The 20304-nt window shown below is 34.9% G+C and overlaps 1 pseudogene; it reads right to left on the bottom strand.

The window, feature by feature from the left end:
* Nucleotides 1–2605: 2605 nt before the first annotated feature.
* On the bottom strand, nucleotides 2606–3817 carry LOC112849828 (microtubule-associated protein RP/EB family member 1 pseudogene; annotated as a pseudogene).
* Nucleotides 3818–20304: the final 16487 nt, after the last annotated feature.

Here is a 20304-nt window from a genome sequence, read left to right as displayed (position 1 = left end):
AGCTCTTTGAAGCAATATTCTTCATAGCATGTGTTTTTGACCACCTGTAAATTCTTCACAGAAATAGATTAAAAGTCACATATTATACCTAGTATATCTGTATTTTAGTTTTAGAATCTCAAGAATATAGGTGATTCAAGGTGCACTAAAAGTTCAGAAACCCAATGATAATTCTGAAAACTCAAAGAAGTCAATTCAGAAAATCAAAGAATGACTCTAGATATCTACATTTCTAACAACACCCTGGTGATTCTAATATAAGTAACCAATGGAATACACTTGGTCCAGTAGCACAACAAAGCACAATAAAGATTAACTTAACACAACAAAGATTCCCGTAAATTCCAAGAAAGATTTGGTATCTGCCTAGTTTCTCTTTTCTTATATTCTTTGCCCTTGCCATTAATATATCTCAAGTCCACAGATTTTTAATTATTTGGAATTGAAAAATTGGTACAAATTTTTAAGAATTAGAGTATTATTTTATTAGCAGAAAGATAGAAGTCATAAAGAATTATTCTTACCATAAATTTTGGTACAACACTTCAGTTATGTTCAAGAGAGAGAGAGAGCTGGGGCACAGGAACACTGTACCTCTTCCAAGTGGACTGTGACTTACAAGTCCATCATAAAAATCAACATCTATGGTGAATCTGCTGCAATAAAACTGCATGGAATTTTAGAGATGATGATCATCTTACTTGAACTTCTTCATTTTAAAGATGAAAAAAATAGACTCTAGAGATATTTAATTATTCAGAGAGGTACCGCCTAAACTTTATGTAATAAACTTAATCTACAATCTACTCAGAAAAAATATTTTCAATTTGGAAATGACCTTTGGCTTCCTAAAATCATTAGATTTTCTTCACTTTTGCTACTGTCACAAGGATTCTAAATGCATTTATGAGCATTATTAATAACTCTCTCAGTTAGCTTTAGTTTCATAATAAAGTACTCTAGAAGTGAGTGACTTTTTTTCTCTCCTGAAATACAGAATTTTATTTAGAAACTGCTCAAAGTGGGGAAAGAAACCCTGTCAAGAAAGACCAGGTGGAAAATGAGTTTCCAATAAAATGGAATTTTAGGGCAACAAAAGTCTAAAAGGCCACAAAAGAGAAACAGCACCACTGTTATTTGAACAATGGCTAGTTACTTGCATTTTTTTGGCATTGTCAATCACCGAATCTGTGAATTCCATCAGAGCACACACTACACAACAATTTTGTCATAAAATACCTGCTTTCTACACACTTGTTAGGAGAATCTACCACCAGAAAGAAATCAATACAAATACATCGGGGGCTGAACAATATCAGTAGTGGGTGACACACATTTTGCAGAATTCTGCCAAACAAAAGAACTGAATAGGCTAGGGACAAAGCAAATGAGGAATTGTTAAGAAATGGAATAGTTTAAATATTAATAAGCAATTCAGACACAGTACTATATTTTCTACAGAAGAAAATGAACACTTAGTAACACACTAATGAATTTATCTCCAGAGAGATTAGTGCACTTGCAAAGTATTCCAGTAACAGTGGATGGCTGTGGACAGCAGATACCGAGAATACCCAGCTTTGCAGGTCCCAAGGTAGCTGTGGCTTCACTGGTCACTGTCTTTGCCAGAGGTCCAGAAAGAACTTGCAATGTGACCATCTGCCTGATGAACTTACACTCTAAGTGGCAAACTTTAAGGAGCCAAAGAGGAATCCCCGATAGGCAAGGGAAACAGAGAAGAGAAACATATTAAATGTAGACTTAAAAGACAGAAAAATGGGACACAGCCCCCATTCAAATCCAAGAGATGTGAGCAAGTCTCCAAAAGTAGCTGATATGCCCAGTCTTTAAAATGTGGACACACTTCATTTCCCAAAAAGCACAATACATAGAAATTTCAGGGATAACTGGAAAAATAATCAGAGAAATATCCACTGAAATTCAAGCTCTCCAACTCAGATCTCAGGGCTGAAATATGCCCTCTATTCATTCGGGCAACAATGCCTCTTGCTTCTTAAAGCAGCAGTATGATTGGTAAGGACACCAAATGGCTTTACGGAGCCACTATTTCAGCTTTCCTTCTGGGCTAAGGTCTAGGCCTTTGCAGCTTCAAACAGTCCTGCAAGGCCTATGAACAGCAGATTCCAAAGATCCAGAGGTCTGGCCCTTCCTTCCCAGACACAATGTCAACCTTGTAAAATCTCCTGTGGTGTTATATTTTATATTTTGAAATATGGAAGCATATTTTAAATACTCTGAAGGCATTTATTTATTAAAACGTTCTCTGCCAAGATTTCACATTAGCTTCGAATTCAAGCCAGTCTTTATATTTCTCTACCAAGATCTCAACCTCAGTGTGTTACATAAAAACACCTTCTCCAGCAATCAGTATTACCAGGGTCCACATGGAGAGCCCCATGGCCAGCCTCTTTGTTCCCTGGATGAACCAATTGGATGTTAATACTGCTCTGCTACAACTCCTAACTCAAACTCATTGAAAAAGGAGTGAAACTTCTACAATGCCCTTTAAAAAGAGGTAATTTTTGCTTATGAAAAAAAACAAAACAAAACAGTGAGTCGTCTAAAAATAATAAAAGGGAATATTTTACAGTGAAGCACATGACCTAGAGTGAAGACTTTGAATGCTCCTCTGCTGGTCCAGGCTGCTAATACTCTTCTTGTTCTTCCGTGGGCCCCCTTCATCGGGTACCACAAAGCCTTCATATGTGGCATAGAGAACGTACATGATCCTCTGTTATACAGGGTTGTTTCCCCCCTCAACCTCCAGGCAACTCAATTGAAAGTTCCTTAGCTTTGCAAAGCAAAAGTCTCTCTCTTTCTCCAAGTTTTCAATGATAAGTTTCAATACACTGACCTGCTGCATCAATTCAACTGCTTGCCATCCCTGTTGCCTGCAGCAGGATCCTTTCATACCACGCCCCAGCCAGCCTTAGGGGCTGTGGTAGTTCTGAGTGTTGCAATGGGCCTCAGCGGAGCTGTACTGCTAGAGCTGAGAGGTTTCCTGGGTTTGCCCAGAGCTGGAACAACAGGGGAGGAAGCCGCTGAAGTTCTTCCTTACTGGCAGTTACAGGGTCATAGTGTTTTCCATCACAGCTTGCATCATAAAACTTCTTGAGAGGTGCCTGGGTGGCCCAGATGGTTAAGCCTCTGACTTTTCATCTCGGCTCAGGTCACAATCACAGTTCATGGGACTGAGTCCCATGTCCAGCCTGCTTGGGATTCTTTATCTCCCCCTCTCTCAGCTCCTCCCCCACCTTGAAATCTCTTTTATTCTCTCTCTCTCTCTCAAAATAAATAAATAAACAAAAAACAAAAAAACAAAACAACAAAGGCCAAAAAAACCTTCTTGAACCACTGAACAAATTCAAAATTGTCCTGAAACTTTCCTTTCACTAATTTGTCCACAGGAATTATTTTGTCAACACCCATTCTTTTAAGACCTGCTTGTAGTGTCTTGAACTTCCGGATGTACTCAGCTTAGCCTGGAATTTCACCTTCTTCAAGGCCATGGAGCCAGGGAACAGACCATCCATAAACTGACAATAGGCAGCCCCTGAGGGCAACTGTTCAATCTTAGTCAGATTCACCTGCAGAGAGAGACTCCCTGATCCAGTCCAGCCTGTCATGTGGACTCAGGTTGTCACTGGTGACTGACGTTGGGAATACCTTCACTGTTGTCTTTGGCTCTCAGCGGTACTGCAGCCACCACCTGTGCCCAGCTTGGGTTCAGTCTTTGTTTCCTCTCCTTCAAACCAACCGATCCTGCCTGCCACCGCCTTGATGACTTCACACGCATTCCCCCACACCCATCATGCACCAATGTACCTAAAAGTGAGTGGCTTTAGAGATCCGAAGTTTATTAACTGGTCATTCTGTGGGTTAACAACTTGCCTTGGGCTCAGATCATTGTACTGCTGGTCTGTGCCAGGCGCAGATGCTCTCAGCTGGGCTCACTCTTGTACCTGCAGTCAGTGTCTAGTGTAGTGGAGGACTGGTTCATTGCCCCTAGAGCACATCTATTTTCTGTAGGGCCCCCTGTCCAGTAGGCTAAAGGGTAAAAAAGGAAAAGGAGACAATGGAGCCTGGAGTCACTGAATACAGCTCTCTAGTGTGTACCTTTAGTAGGATGTAATAACTGCCATAAAGATAGAATTGGGGGATATACCCAATCTTTATTCTCTTAACCTCATATTTCATGCCGATGCCAGTTAGCCGAAGCTAACAAGGGTCAAAGGACAAGAATGTCCACGTAACGTCAGCCTCCTGGAATAAAGAACAGGACAAAGAAAGGCAATTCACCTATCCAGAACATGATAAACACAGAGTAAACAACATAGAACTTTTAAACTTGTTTACCATTGTTTTACTGGTTATTGCAGAGATGAAAATATGAATCTTGACTTATTTTGGTCTAAGTTAACCACAAGTTTTGTGCTTTATTCCAGACAGAAGAAACTTCAGGCATTTTAACTCTCTTCACCCTTCCCAACACACTGTTCTTATACATATTAATTATGAATTTAAACTTATCAACACTTTACTATTACTATTTTGGTAGAATTAATATTTGGATTCACCAATATATTTATAGCCTTAATTTCTGTCTGTATCTCCAAGCTTCTATTCTCTCACTGTTTAAAAAAGCAATATTTAGTGTTTCCTTTACTTCATTTCTATTATGGTAAATTCTTTCAAGTTTTGTGTGTCTGTAAATCGCTTTTCTCATTTTCATTCCAAAAGAATTTTTTCTCAATCTTTAAACTCCTAGATTGACAGTTATTTTATTTCAGCACTTTAAAAATATAATTTGTCTTCTAGCTTTTATCATTGTTGTTGAGAAAATAGACTTAAGTTTTATTGTTGTTCCTTTGAAGGTATCATGTTGTTTTTCTCTAGGGGCATGTTAAAATTTCTTTTGTCTTTGCTCTTCTTGCAATTTTAGTCTGTTGTGTTACTACATAGATTAATTTTGTTAAAATCCTACTTTGGAGTCTTAGGTTTTCTTTAACATATGGTTTATTTTCTTCAGCAGTTTTGGAAATTTTCAGCCATTCCCTCTTCAAAATTTTGTCACCACATTCTTTCTCTTCTCCTTCTGAGACTCTATAAACATATCCCAGGTTCTCACCACACTCAAGGAGAAGGGATCATATAATGTGTCCATATCAGAATGGGAATCTTAGAGGTTATCTTGCAATTCTACCTATCACAGAGAGCAATATTCCTGACAGTGCTGGGAACACCATTACCTTCCATCTTGTGGTTGTAAGAAGCTACTGTTATTGTTCAATACTAATGACTTAACATCTGTATTTTTTTTTTAGAAGACAAAAGGATATTCTAATGGTAAAATTCCTTTTTAATGGGAACTACTGCAACTATACTAGAGCAAAGACAGAGTAAATTAATACACTTTTGTAAGAAATCATACATAGTAAGAAATGTAAGAAATTATTTTGGATAACAAGAGGGGTGAAGCTTCTTACAATGCGTTGTTTCAGGAAATAATTCTCACTTATTTGCTCTATTTGTGTTGAGATGGTCCCATGTTTACATACTTGTTCCCAAGTCAAGTACATCTACTTGGAACTGATATAAAGCAATAAATATAATTCAAATATCATTCAAACAAGTCTGTTTTCATAAATTTTAATTAATTTTTGTTACTAACATAACTTTAAGTGAAATAGAATCATAGTGATTATCCAGCACAAATGACAGTGCATCAATATGAATAGGTCTATTATATGTTATATATGTATATATAAATCTACATGTATAATGCTGTTTCTCTTTTCTTCTTTATGTCTTTGTCTACCTAATAAAATGTTTCACACATTGTACTATGTTGATATTGCTCTCACTCTTTAAGCTATTGAGAACTCCCGTGGCCACTGTCAGGTGGTATAGTGATTGAACTGTTAATAGAGATTCAATTTGCAGTTCCAATAATAGCTGCAAAGATGTAAAATATCCTACGTATGAAGAAGATTTACAAAATACAAAATAGGTATGCCATTCAGATTTTATAATAACTTCTCCTGAGGACAAGGAAGTTCAGAAAAATTTTAATATTTGGCTTTATCTTTAAGATCTACTTTTATTTTAAAGTGTGTAAAGCAGCCGTTTTTCTTTCCATTTTATTACATTACATGGAGTACAGTCAAAGAATACAATACAAGGGAACCAAGATGTTGTTAGTTAGATACATATGAGTTGAATCTTATATGATAAAGGCATTCAACATACACTCACATTTCAATTGTTCTGTCTTGCGATTTAAACATCTCAATTCAGATCACCTTACCCATTTCAGGTCATGAGCTCTGATTCAGTTACCAGTCTGATCTCCTATATGAACATAAAAAGTTGACTTGTAAAGTAAATACCAATTCATGTACGAAAATTGTTATTTATTAGAAAATAATCCAGAAATCTTAGGTTGTCTATGTAACAAATTTATTTCAGGATATAGAACTGGAAACATATTTCTGGGGGCACCTGTGTGGCTCAGTTGGTTAAGTGTCCAACTCTTGATTTCAACTCAAGTCATGATCTTGTGGTGCACGGGTTCAAGTCCCACATCAGGCTCTGTATTGACAGTGTGGAGCCTGCTTGGGATTTCCTCTTTCTCCTCTCTCTGTGCCTCCCTCATTCTCTCTCTCTCTCTCTGTCTCTCAAAAAATGAATAATAAGCATAAAAAATAAAAACATTTCTGGGTTAGTATAGAATAATAGTAAGAAGAGAAAGATTATCTTACTTCTACTATCATTATTTCTTTGTAACTGATGACTAATAGAAACTTCACAAAACTTAAACATTTTACCATTTTGCTATATTTATTTAGTGAGAGAAACATAGCTTCTAATAACTATTTCCCCCAAATTAAAAAATTATACAACATATAGCATAGTTTGGTAGAAATATTGAAATTTTAAGGCAAAAATGCCGGGGTTCTTGTCCTAACTTTATGTCTGTGATTTAAATCAAATAATTTTAAGAACTTCAGTTCTTTCACATTTCTAAAATTATGTAATGATTTTTCATTTTACTAATTAACCTCATAAGCTTTGGGAATCAAATGAAATAATATACATAAAATTATTTTGTGTACAATAGAGCTCTAATAAATTTAGGTATAACTATTGTTAATATTATCAAAATTATACCACTTTGTAAGACATGCTAATGAACCCTAATTCAGTATAGTTGTGAAAAACATCATTATTAAGAAACAATTAGTTTCTGTCTATTGAAGGAATCTAATATATGACCAGTACATACCAATCTTAGGCCCTTTTATTCTCTAAACAATATTTATATTTGTTTGGTAAACTATATTTTAAACATTTTGAGAAGACAGAAATTGAGACCTAGAGGTATAAGTGGTTTGTCCAAGAAGCACAAATAATAACATCCAGAATCTACATTTAATTCCTGTTTTTGAATTTGAATTCTCTCAGATCACCCTGATAACATCAGTTTTCCAGTATCTCACATACATGTTGCTGGGAAAAATCATAAAATTATATAAAAACATTCACAGAAACTAAATTCTATTACTCAAATTCCAAGGTCCAGTCTAGTAATGCTTTAATCACCTGACTGTGGATTACCCATCTTGCAGATTTTCTGTTACATGGTTATATTTCTGGCTAGTTTCAGTAATATTCTCTTCTCTCAGTGGGTTTAGTGTTTAGTGTTAAAAAATCTCATTGTAATTTTAACCTCATTTTTTATCAACTGACCTTTCTTTTATTGAAGGTAACCTGGAGCAAGTTCTATAGAAAACATGGAGGTAAACTGATCATAAATCATGTTAGAGACATGAACTATGGAGAGGAAAAAATAGCATTAATTCATAAAACCTTAAGATAGCAAGGGATGTTGGGGTGATATATTATAAAGCAAAAATCCTCTCCATGACCTTCCTGACAAGGGACCATTATAGGTTTTCTCTTTGAAGGATATCTTTTTTTATTCCACATTAGGATGAGGAAATTTCAAAAAGAATCTATTAACTGTGCTGGAGAGCTTGACTTCTAAAAGACAAAATCCCAGCTCTCTAAATTCTATGCCACTCCTGGCAGAAATGTGGCAAATGTGACTTTGTGGGTTTCTGTGAACAGCTTTTATTGAAGAGGTTAAGCCATTGTTCAACCATGACTCTAAATCCTCTCAAAATGAACACATGTTTCTGAATTGATCTTTAGTCAGTCATGTACCCTAGCCTCTTCTACTTTTAAAAAATCCATGACCTTCCCAGGGTGCACATCAGCAGAGAATAATGTTTCTTTCATATATGATGTTATACACTATAAAACAATATATACATTTAGAAGACTTTTAAATATATGAGACCTAAATCAACTTACTCTTAAAATTTCTACACCTTTTAGTTTAAAAAAGTAATTTATATTTTGTATACATTCAAATACGGATTGGAAGGTAAAATAAAAATTATGAGATTGTATAAGAATTATACTTTTGATCATTTTTCTTGTTTTATTGTGTTAAAAATATTTATAAAGAACCTACACTTTCAGCAGAAAATGCAATTGAAATTTAAGCACATTGTTTCCTGGGATGCAGATATGACCATGTCATGTAACCTGGTGGACCAACCGAAGCAGAGCCTCTTGATAGGCACATGGAAGGGCATGGCTGAGTTACAACATCCACAGCATGAAAAAGGAATGTTGTCTCTGAGAAAAGCAGAACTCTGCCTTTCACAGTGGTTCAAATTCAACCCCTCAAGGACTAACATGTTTTTTCGAGAAAAAAAGAGAGAGGTCTATGAATAAAAGCATAAAAGATTTTATTTTCAAGGCAACCTGAGTAGCTTAGTTGGTTTAAGGCATCTGACTTCAGTTCAGGTCATGATCTCATGGTTCTTGAGTTCAAGCCCTGCATCGGGGTCTCTGCTGTCAGTGCAGAGCACGCTTCAGATCCTCTATCTCCCTCTCTCTGCCCTTACCCTGCTCACTCTCACTCTCTCTCTCAAAAATGAATGAATGAATGAATGAATGAATAAATAAATAAATAAATAAATAAATAAATAAATGTCTTTTTTAAAAAAATTACATTTTCAGATAAAGGTGCTATAAAATTCCCAGGTATAAAATAGTGTTATTTTTTTCAATAAAATGAAACAAAACAAGAAATATGCTGATTTTTCCACATTCTCATATTTAGTGGGCACTTTGAGGACTATAATTCAGCAGTAACATCTATAGTCTGTTGTGTCCCATGGGAGCTGACAGATTAGTTTCATAAACTCACATGGGTCACTCCTAAAGAATACTCAGAAATACTGGAGGAAATTTTGGAGGATGCCACATCAGTTAAGTAAGGTCCTAAAGATGGGGATTAGAAACAGAGAAATATGAGCTACTTATGCTGCAGAAATTCAATTTTTACTGAAGGCTGGGGTGGCCTATGTTATATATAAATATTACAAAGAACAACAGCCCTTGTAACTTTTTCTTCCCAAAAGTCAGGTATTTTCCTGTGAATATTTTTTTCAGTTGGTAAAATTATAAAATGACTTTTCAAAGTGTTCTGAATTGGTCTCATACAAAGAGACTTTAAACGGTAGCTTTTATACAATATGAGGAGCTTGCATGATATTTTAAGAAGTTTAAACAGTGGAATCTTTAGGAAGTTCACCACTGCAGCAATGAGAAAGATGGAAAAAGGGAAAGCAAGACAAGCAATAGAAAAGTCAGTTATGAAGGTACTCTGGCACTTAGGTGGGGAAAAAAAACAGGGAAATGTGTAGAGTTCTGGGGAGAGTTTGGAAGGCAAACTCAAGAACTAGTTGGAAAATTGAATCAATAGAATTTGTTGACAGTTATCACACTGAACAACATGTGCCAGGGGCTGTCATGCATAATTTTCTCTCAAATTTCTCAGTCTAGCATGGAAAATATAAATACAGATAGTTATAAATATGTGACATTATGCAAAGAAGTCATGAGACAATACAGCAGACACTGCAAATTCTATGCCTTATATCAGCTCAACCCATCTAAATTCAGTTAGAGCTACAATCGTAAGTATCCAAATGAGGCTGATAGCTTCATGTGAAATACTTTATCTCAAGACTTTCTAGCACTTTGGGAGTTTACTCCACCTACCACTGTAGACCTGAAGTGGAAACGGGGAATTAGCACACCAACACCTGAAGAAACCCTCAACCAATAAGGGATAGTGCTGGTAGTCCTGTTTTCTGTGGAACATTGTGACATGTGTGTCCTCTAGAGATTCTTAGAGTGCCCCCATTATTAATTGCAGCCCTGTTTTCCACATGGTAAAATGATGACACATTCTTTACTTTCATTGTCTCACTACTCTACTCACTCACTGTGCTTCCTAAGACTGCCTCCCAAATTAATAAGCTAAATTTGTCTGTTTCACCATCCTTTTTGCTTTGGTTGAGGGGTAAAAGGATTACAAAGTAAGAGAGTTGTAATGAGAGGTGGCGTTAGAGGGCAGCCTTCAGAATGAGCTTTAGGAATTGTGTCACTTGGTCAGATGTCAACAAGGACTACACTGTTAGTGGTAAATAGGATGGTGACAACCTCTGGCAGAGTGCTAACTTTTGGCAAGGTGTAGCTTCTCAAATGACTAAGATCCTCACCATAGTAGATAGGGATGAAGTATAGGTGGAAGCACACTGTCATATACAAATTCTCCAGCTCTTGGAAAGCATAAGACAATACAAAGTATGGTGGAGCTCACTGGTATTTTCTGGACAAGTCTTAACAAAAAAGACAGACAGGCAATAAGCTAGCCTCCTCTTGGAGAAGAAGATCCCTGATGGTTACTTGGAAGAGATGAATACATATTAAGCTGTTAAATGGAACTGACAAAAACAAACATTTCAATAGTACAAGTGAGATTCTTCACTGTGTTGGGGGAGAACTATAAGCAATTCCTTGGAGGCTAGAGTGATGGGCTGGTGACAGATCTGGACAAGGTGTCCAAGGCCAGGTCAATGAGGCTTTTATGTGTCATTTTAAGAAGGTTGGATTTTATCCTATAGGTAATATGGAGTGATTCTTGAAGACTTTTACAATGCTACCAAATACAGAAAATGACTTGATTATTTTATCAATTTTTTCAAGATAGAACATAACAAGTACCATTATAGATGCACAGGAAAGCAGTTAATTTATTATATATATATATTTTTTAAATATTTTTATATGTTTTTGAATTTATTTTTCAGAGAGAGAGAGAGAGAAAAAGCATGAGTGGGGGAGGGGCAGGGAGAGAGGGAGACACAGAATCGGAAGCAGGCTCCGGGCTCCGTGCTGTCAGCACAGAGTCTGACGCGGGGCTCGAACTCACAGACCGTGAGGTCATGACCTGAGCCGAAGTCAGACGCTCAACCGACTGAGCCACCCAGGCGCCCCTTAATTTATTATATTTAATGGATGCTTAAGGACATTAGGGCTTACTTCTAACAGAAATTGATTTGAGAAAAGTTTAAGGGTTTCATAATGTATCTTACTACTACTTTAGATTAAACATACCACTCTTTACTTAAACTTGGATTCTTTGAAATTAATACCAAATTGAATGAGACTATGTATTTCACATTCCCTCATGTTCAGAAAGAGGATCAAACTAGACTACCTTAGACAAAATAGAATTCTTAACAAAAAATATCTTAAATATGTCATGAAAAATAACTCTACTGCCAGAAATAATGAGGAAGGAGTTCATCTCTGCTGTTCCTTTTTAATTATGCATCTAACCTTCAAAGCAACAACTCATACACAAACATAGTTTCATAAATTATGTTCAACTTAGTATTTTAAAATCAAATTTTTGACTGTGATTTGAAAGTTGGAATTCTGTCCCTTAAAATTACACGACATATGAGAAATTTGGTTTTTTATTTGGTTTCCTTGTTTGATTTCTATAGAAATTTGTCTGTACAAATTGGGTGACCAGAGACTTTGAATGAGGAACAACAGGGTGACATTGTTAAAAGAATTTCAATTTTAGGTTGAATATAACTGTAACTAAATTTGCAACCTTTTTTGGTAAGTCAACACATGACTGTTTTGTCTCTCTGATTCCATAATAGTTATTAGAACATTATGCCAAAATAGTATGTTAAACAAATTAGTAGCTACATGTAGAACAATAAAATTTATGTAAGTAACATTTATTTATACCTCAAATTTTCATTATATTTGTACAAACTAATAATAGAGAAATTATTGGATCCACACCAGAAACAAACCATAGATAAGATAGTATTATATTCAAAATTTTTTTCTCAGGGCCCCTGGGTGGCTCAGTCAGTTTAGGCATCTGATTTCAGCTTAGGTCATGATCTCATGGTCTGTGGGTTCGGGCCCCACATTGGGCTCTGTGCTGACAGCTTGGAGCCTGGAGCATGCTTCAGATTCTGTGTCCCCCCCACCCCCGCCCCTCTCCCACTCATGCTCTTTCTCACTCTGTCTCTCAAAACTAAATAAATGTTTAAAAAAAAAAAAAAACAACTCTTTTCTCTATAGTATCAGAGACTAACGTTAAAAATAAATAAAACTTGGGGCACCTGGGTGGCACAGTCGGTTAAGCGTCCGACTTCAGCCAGGTCACGATCTCGCGGTCCGTGAGTTCGAGCCCCGCATCAAGCTCTGGGCTGATGGCTCGGAGCCTGGAGCCTGTTTCCGATTCTGTGTCTCCCTCTCTCTCTGCCCCTCCCCCGTTCATGCTCTGTCTCTGTCTGTCCCAAAAATAAATAAAAATGTTGAAAAAAAAAATTAAAAAATAAATAAATAAATAAATAAATAAATAAATAAAACTTAATACTTCAATTATTTCAAACTATATTAATTAGAATGTTAGTTTTGCTGCCAAAAAAATTAACAAGCTTCAAAAATCTCAATGTCTTACATCAATAAAGCTTGGTTTTTTTTCTTCTCTCATCAATACTGTATGTCCAGTGCAAGAGAGTTGGACAATGGTTGGGGACAATGCTCTAAGTACCAACCCATAAATCCAGGTTGACTGGGGTTCAACAATGTGATTGCCATCTTCTGCAACTTGGGAAGAGAGAATATAAAAAACTCCCAATTATTTTTGTAAAATCTAGAAATGGCTAGAAATGACTCCTACCATTTTTTTTTTTTTTTTACAGACTTTTTTACAGAAATAGTCATTTCTGACTCTCCCAGTCATGGGAATCTACCATGCTGCAAGAAAACATGCTTCCATGCTTAAGAGAAGCATGCTTGGATTCTTTGAAATTAATATCAAATTAAATATACTACTCACTCCCTCATGTTTAGAAAAAGGATCTACCTGAGACAAAATATCAGATATCTTAACAAAAATATCTTAAATATGTCATGAAAGATTACTGTACATAAAAGATTACTGAGAATCTGGATACCCATAAGCATTAATTACATATGCCAAATTACTAAGAACTATAATTAAATTATCAAATTTTAAAGTGGAAACTATAAATATCACATCATTGTTACTATAATAAAATAAAACAATTTGTTCAAGTTGTATGCCTTGAAGCGTGCTTGTATAATAAACTGATTTTATTTACTGTCCACAGATTTCTTTCAAAGAGGTTCTGTTGGAACAAGTAGATATTAACACAACTACCTTGAATTTATGCAAGGTCTTATTGTCAAGAAGCCACAAAACATTTATTCAGTTTATTGTTCAGATTTGGTTGAGTAATGCATGTACTCACATTTTCCTTGGAAACTATTTTTTATAATTTACATTTCTTCATTGATTATCTACTTAAGCACTACAAATGGAGTTTGTTGCAAGATCTGAATACATAATAATGATATAGGTTATAATTGCATAATGCAACTTATAACTATGACTTGATTTTCTAAAGCTTTTGTTTCTCTCTATTCCTGATAGGCTAGGAATAATACACAGAATAAAAAAAAAAAAAAGGATTAAAAGGTAATGCACTCCAAATCAGCAACAACTGTCATTTCTGATTGGGAGGATTAAGGTATTTATTCCTCTTGGAGACATTTTTCTGTACTTGCTTCTGTCTCACTTTTTATCATTCTTTCCCATAATAAAGTTGGTAACCATAACATATAGTTTAAAATTAAGCCAAATGTAAAGTCATCAAAATTTCTAAGTTAAAAAAATTTTTTTCTGTAGATAAACATTATGTTTGAATGCACTAGACCATTTATTAATTGTACAAATGTTTGCAAATTATAATTTTCCACCTCATGATTATGTCCCCTAAAATATATTGATAAATATGCTAGTTATCCAACAGTATCTATTTTTTTCTTCCAAAGAGAAAATTCTTTTCAGGATATAGGATCTCCCAAAATGAAGACTATATTTCTTAACTTTTCCCTCCTTTGTATTTTAGTATGTGGCTGAGCTCTAACAAATGAAATCTGTCATGTATTTCTGGATATCTCTGGCTTATTTCCTTTTGCTTTTTCCTAATCCATTTCTTCCTACCCTTCGTTTTCAACCTTAACCACCCCACCCCACCATCCTACCCCTCACCATGGAATAGTCAGTTGGAAGGAGCCTGAGTCTATAAGGACTTGATGGAATAGAACCATCATATATATTCTTCAGTTATGAAAGAAATAAGCATCTGATTAAGCCACTGCTACTTTTAGTTTTCTGTAAATTTTATCCACACAAAATCTTAATTTGTTATATAATACCTCAAAGAAGTATTGTGGAAATTAAATAATATTTCTTTTTTTTTTTTTTTTTTTTTTTAATTTTTTTTTTTTCAACATTTATTTATTTTTGGGACAGAGAGAGACAGAGCATGAACGGGGGAGGGGCAGAGAGAGAGGGAGACACAGAATTGGAAACAGGCTCCAGGCTCTGAGCCATCAGCCCAGAGCCCGACGCGGGGCTCGAACTCACGGAGCGCGAGATCGTGACCTGGCTGAAGTCGGACGCTTAACCGACTGCGCCACCCAGGCGCCCCAATTAAATAATATTTCTTGTTCATTAGCATGCTGCCTCTTATTTAGTAAATGTTTAGCTAAATGTTTCCTTTTTTTTTTTTAATGTAAATCCAAGTTAGTTAACATATAGTGTAATAATGATTTTAGGAATAGAATTTAGTGATTCATCACTTACCTATAATACCCAGTGCTCATCCCAACAATTACCCTCCTTAAGGTCCATCGTCCATCTAGCCCATCCCCCCACCCAACACCCTGCCAACAACCCTGTTTGTTCTCTGTATTTAAGACTCTCTTATGGTTTGGCTCTCTCTCTGTTTTTATCTTATTTTATTTTTGCTTCCCTTCCCCTATGTTCATATGTTTTATCTCTTAAATTAAACATATGAATGAAATTATATGATATTTATCTTTCTCCGACTTCTTTTGCTTAACAAAATACACTCTAGTTACATCCACGTTGTTGCAAAAGGCAAGCTATCATTCTTTTTAATATATATATATATTAATTTTAATATAGATATGTAATATATTAGATATATTTTATATATATTATATTTAATACAATATATTTAATATATTGGATATAATATATATATTATTAGATATAATTATATTTAGATTAGATTTAATATATATTATATATATGTGTGTGTGTATGTGTGTGTGTGTGTGTGTGTGTGTGTGTGTGTGTGTGTGTATATATATATCTACCACATCTTCTTTAACCATTCATCAGATGATGGACATTTGGGCTCTATCCAAAGTATGGAAAGTATGGCTATTGTTGATAGTTCTGCTATAAACATCGGAGTGCATGTGCCCTTTTGAATAAGCATTTTTGTATCCTTTGGATAGATACCTAATAGTGCAATTGCTGGGTTGTAGGGTAGTTCTAATTTTTTGAGGCCCTCCATAGTATTTTCTAGAGAGGCTGCTCCAGTTTGCATTCCCACCAGCAGTGCAAAAGGGTTCCTCTTTCCCTGCATTCTCGCCAACATCTGTTGTTGCCTGACTTGTTAATTTTAGCCACTCTGACAGGTGTCAGGTGATATCTCATTGTAGTTATTATTTGTATTTTCCTGATGGTGAGTGATGTTGAGCATATTTTCATGTGTCTATTAGCCATCTGGATGTCTTTTTTGGAAAAGTGTCTATTCATGTCTTTTGCCCACTTCTTCACTGGATTATTTGTTTTTTAGGTGTTGAATTTGGTAAGTTCTTCATATATTTTGGATACTAACCCTTTATCTTATATGTACTTTTAAATTTCTTCTTTAATTTCTTCGTTTAACCCATTCATTAGTAGGATGTTCTTTAATTTCCAAATTTTTTTCTGGTGGTTGATTTTGAGTTTCATAGTGTTGCAGTCTGAAAATATGCATGGTATGATCTTGATTTTTTTGTAATTGTTGGGGGCTGATTTGTGACTCAGTATATGATCTATTCTAGAGAGTGTTCCATGTGCACTTAAAAAGAATGTGTATTCTGCTGCTTTAGGATGAAATGTTCTGAATATATCTGTAAGTCCATCCAGTCCAGTGTGTCATTTAAAGTCATTGTTTCCTTGTTTATTGTTGGTTTACATGATCTGTCTATTGCTGTAAGTGTGGTATTGAAGTTTCTCACCATTACAGTATTATTATCAATGAATTTATGTTTGTGATAAACTGATTTATATATTGGGGGGTTCATGTTGGGGGCATAAATATTTACAATTGTTAGATCTTCTTGGTGGACAGGCCCCTTAATTATGATATAATGCCCTTCTTCATCTTATTGCAGTCTTTATTTTTAAATCTAGTTTGATATAAGTATGGCTACTCCAGCTTGTCTCCGATGACCATTAGCATGATAAATGATTCTCCCTCCCCTTTCTTTCAATCTGCAGGTCTCTTTAGGTCTAAAATGAGTCTCTTGTAAGCAGAATATAGATGGGTCTTATTTTCTTATCCATTCTGATACTCCATGTCTTTTGATTGGAGTCTTTAATACATTTACATTTAAAATAATTATTGAAAGGTGTGAATTTTGTGCCATTGTGTTGCCTGTAGAGTTGGTGTTTCTGGTGATGTTCTCTAGTCCTTTCTATTCTTTGTTGCTTTTGGTCTTTTTTCTTTTGTTTTTGCCTTTTCTTCACTCAAAGGGTCCTCCTTAAAATTTCTTGCAGGCTGGTTTAGTGGTCATGAACTCCTTTAGTTTTTATCTCTCCTACTATATTGAATGACAGCCTTGCTGGATAAAGGATTTCGGGCTGCATAGTTTTCCCATTGAGCATGTTGAATATATCCTGCCAATTTTTTCTGGCCCACCAAGTTTCTCTGTATAGATTAGTATCTGCTGCAAACCTCATCTGTCTTCCCTTGTAGGTTAAGGACGTTTTTCCCTTGCTGCTTTCATAATTCTTTCCTTATCTGCATATTTTGTGAATTTGACTATGATATGCCTTCGTGATGGTCAGTTTTTGTTGAATCTAATGGAAGTGTCTGTGCTTCTTGGATTTTGATGTCTGTGTCCTTTCCTGGATTAGGAAAGTTTTCTGCTATAATTTGGTCACATAAACCTTCTGCCCCTTTTTCTCTCTCTTCATCTTCTGGGACTTCTATGATTTGGATGTTATTCCTTTTTAATAAGTCATTGAGTTCTCTAAGTCTTGTGTTGTGATCTTTTACCTTTGTGTCCCTCTTTTTTTCTGCCCCATTATTCTCCATAACTTTTTCTTCTATATTGCTGATTCTCTGCTCTTTGTCCGTCCTTGCCATCATGGCATCCATTCGAGATTGCATCTCAGTTATAGCATTTTTTAATTTTGGCCTGGCTAGATTTTATTTATCTTCACAGAAAGGGATTCTCTGATGTTTTCTATGTTTTTTTCAACCCCAGATATTATTCTTATTGTGGTTCTAAATTCTAGTTCAGACATCTTACTTATATCTGTGTTGATTAAGTCCCTGGCTGTTATTTCTTCCTGTTCTTTTTTCTGGGGTGAATTCCTTCATTTTGTCATTTTGGAGGAAGAAAAAAGTTAATAGAATAAAACATTAAAATTAAAAAATTAAAAACAAAACAAAAAACCAAATAAAGGATGATAGATCCTAGGTGTATTTCAGTCTGCAAGTTGAAAGAAGCTTGATAGAATAGAGAAAAAAGGGGAAGGGGAGAAAAAAAGGTAAGAAAAATTTAAAAATTAAAAAATATATATATAGAGAATAACATAAAATAAAGAAAATGAAATAAAATAAAATTTTTTTTAAATTAAGTAAAAAAATAAAGATAAAATTTTCTCTTTTTGTATCCAAGAAAAAGAAAATAATTTAATCAAAAACAGAAGCAAAGAAAATGAACAAATAAGTGAACCATCAAACAGAATGAAACCTGCATGAAGTTACATCCAGTTTATCCTAGAACTGAAACTCTGAAGGATTTTATAGTCTGTACACTAAGCAGATGGAGTGACTTGTGCTGGTCTTCTGGGGGATGTGATTGGAAGGCCCCCAAGTGTCAGACTCTGTGCTTCACAGTTTATAGAGTCCTGGTGGTATTGAAACTCTCTCCTTTCTCCTCATCAATGGTTTAGGGGAACAGATTTCTTGTTCAGTCCTTTGTGAGTGTTTTCACTCTTCTTCTCTCTTTCTCTCTGGCTACTTTTGGGTGAGTGCTTTTCTTGCACACTCCTGATGCACAGAACTCTCCCCTTTTCTCTCTTTCTTTCTGTCCTCTCTCCATGAAAATAGCTCCCTACCCTCTCTGGCTTTTCTCTCCCTCAGTTTCCCCCTTCACTCAATGTACCTGCCTAGTTGTGTGGCTCAAGTTATACAGAATGTTGCATTAATCCTCATATCAATTTCCTGGGTGTTCAAAATGGTTTGGTGCTGATCTAGCTGCATTTCAGGGACAAAACAAGCTGGGGGTTTCCATGCTGCTCGGCCATCTTAACTACTCCCTCTTAAATGTTTCCTCTTTTAATAATTATTTAAGGGATGTCCATTCTCACCATTAATATTTAACATAGTACTGGAACTCTTAGTCTCAGCAATCAGACAACAAAAAGAAATAAAAGGCATCCAAATTGGCAAAGAAGTCAAACTCACTATTTGCAGGCTATCTGATACTCTGCATAGAAAACCCAAAAGATTTCACCAAAAAATTGCTAGAATTCATGATCAGCAAAGTTGCAAGATATAAAATCAACATACAGTAATCTGTTGCATCTGTATATACTAATAAGTAACCAACAGGAAAGGAAATCAAGGAACCTATCCCATTTATAATTGCACCAAAAACAATGATACCTAGGAATAAACCTAACTAAAGAGAGAGAGATTTATAGTCTGAAAACTATAGAACACTTATGAAAGAAATTGAAGAGGAGTCAAAGAAATGGAAAAATAGTTATTTAAAAATATTTATTTTTGTGTGCTCAAGCAAAAGAGGTCAATTTGAGGAACAGTTATTGTAAACCTCTCTTTCTAAGCCTTGCAACAAAGAACAAAGCTAAGCTTCTGCTCTAAAAAAAATAAAATAAAATTTATTGGGAGTAAATACTAAAATAGTTATAAGAAAACAAAAATTTATGCAACTTACCACAATTCAGTTATAAACTAGAAGCTGTTTGGATTAAAAGGAATTTTATTCAATCATTATTTCCAGACAATGTTTATGTAAATTTAAAAATCTAGAAAAAAGTTCGTAGGCCACATACTTCATCAGATAGATAGATAGATAGATGCTTGATTATAAAACTTGAAATTTGAAAATATTTTCTTCTGACCCTGAATTTTATACCAATAATAAACTGTTAAACTAGCTCTTGACTTTTAAATTCAAATTCTAGCATTAAAGATTCTCCTCCAAGTAAAAGCTACAATAATATATTTAAAGTAAATATTTTTCTTCTGAAAGATTGATTTCAAAGATGAAATTGTTCTTCATATTTATGTCACATATCTGTTTGTAACAATATACCATATTAACCCCCAAAGTTCAAGATTGCAAATTTTAAATACTTGTTGTATTTTCCCATATAATAGGTTTTTGATGGTCATGTGTTTTTTGAGTCCCTATTTGCCAACGTAAGTCAGAGAATGTAGTTTGAACACTGTTTTTGTTTATATTTAGTATTATGGTCTATTTACAGTAAGTACTTAATATTTATTGTCTTATAGGACCACCAGTTTCTTTAAAAATAAAGGTCAACCAGCCAAATTTTATTCCTAATTAAAATTATCACGTTTATGATATTCAGGTCAATGAATATATTTATTCCATTGGAAAGTCAATAAATCTTTTTTTTTTTTTTTTTTTTTTTTAAATTTTTTTTTT

Source organism: Puma concolor, chromosome C2 (genome assembly GCF_028749965.1).
Source record: "Puma concolor isolate L17-30 chromosome C2, mPumCon1.1.hap2, whole genome shotgun sequence".
Taxonomy (NCBI): domain Eukaryota; kingdom Metazoa; phylum Chordata; class Mammalia; order Carnivora; family Felidae; genus Puma; species Puma concolor.
The sequence above is the reverse complement of the archived record's forward strand: the minus strand, read 5'-3'. Positions and strand labels throughout refer to the sequence as shown.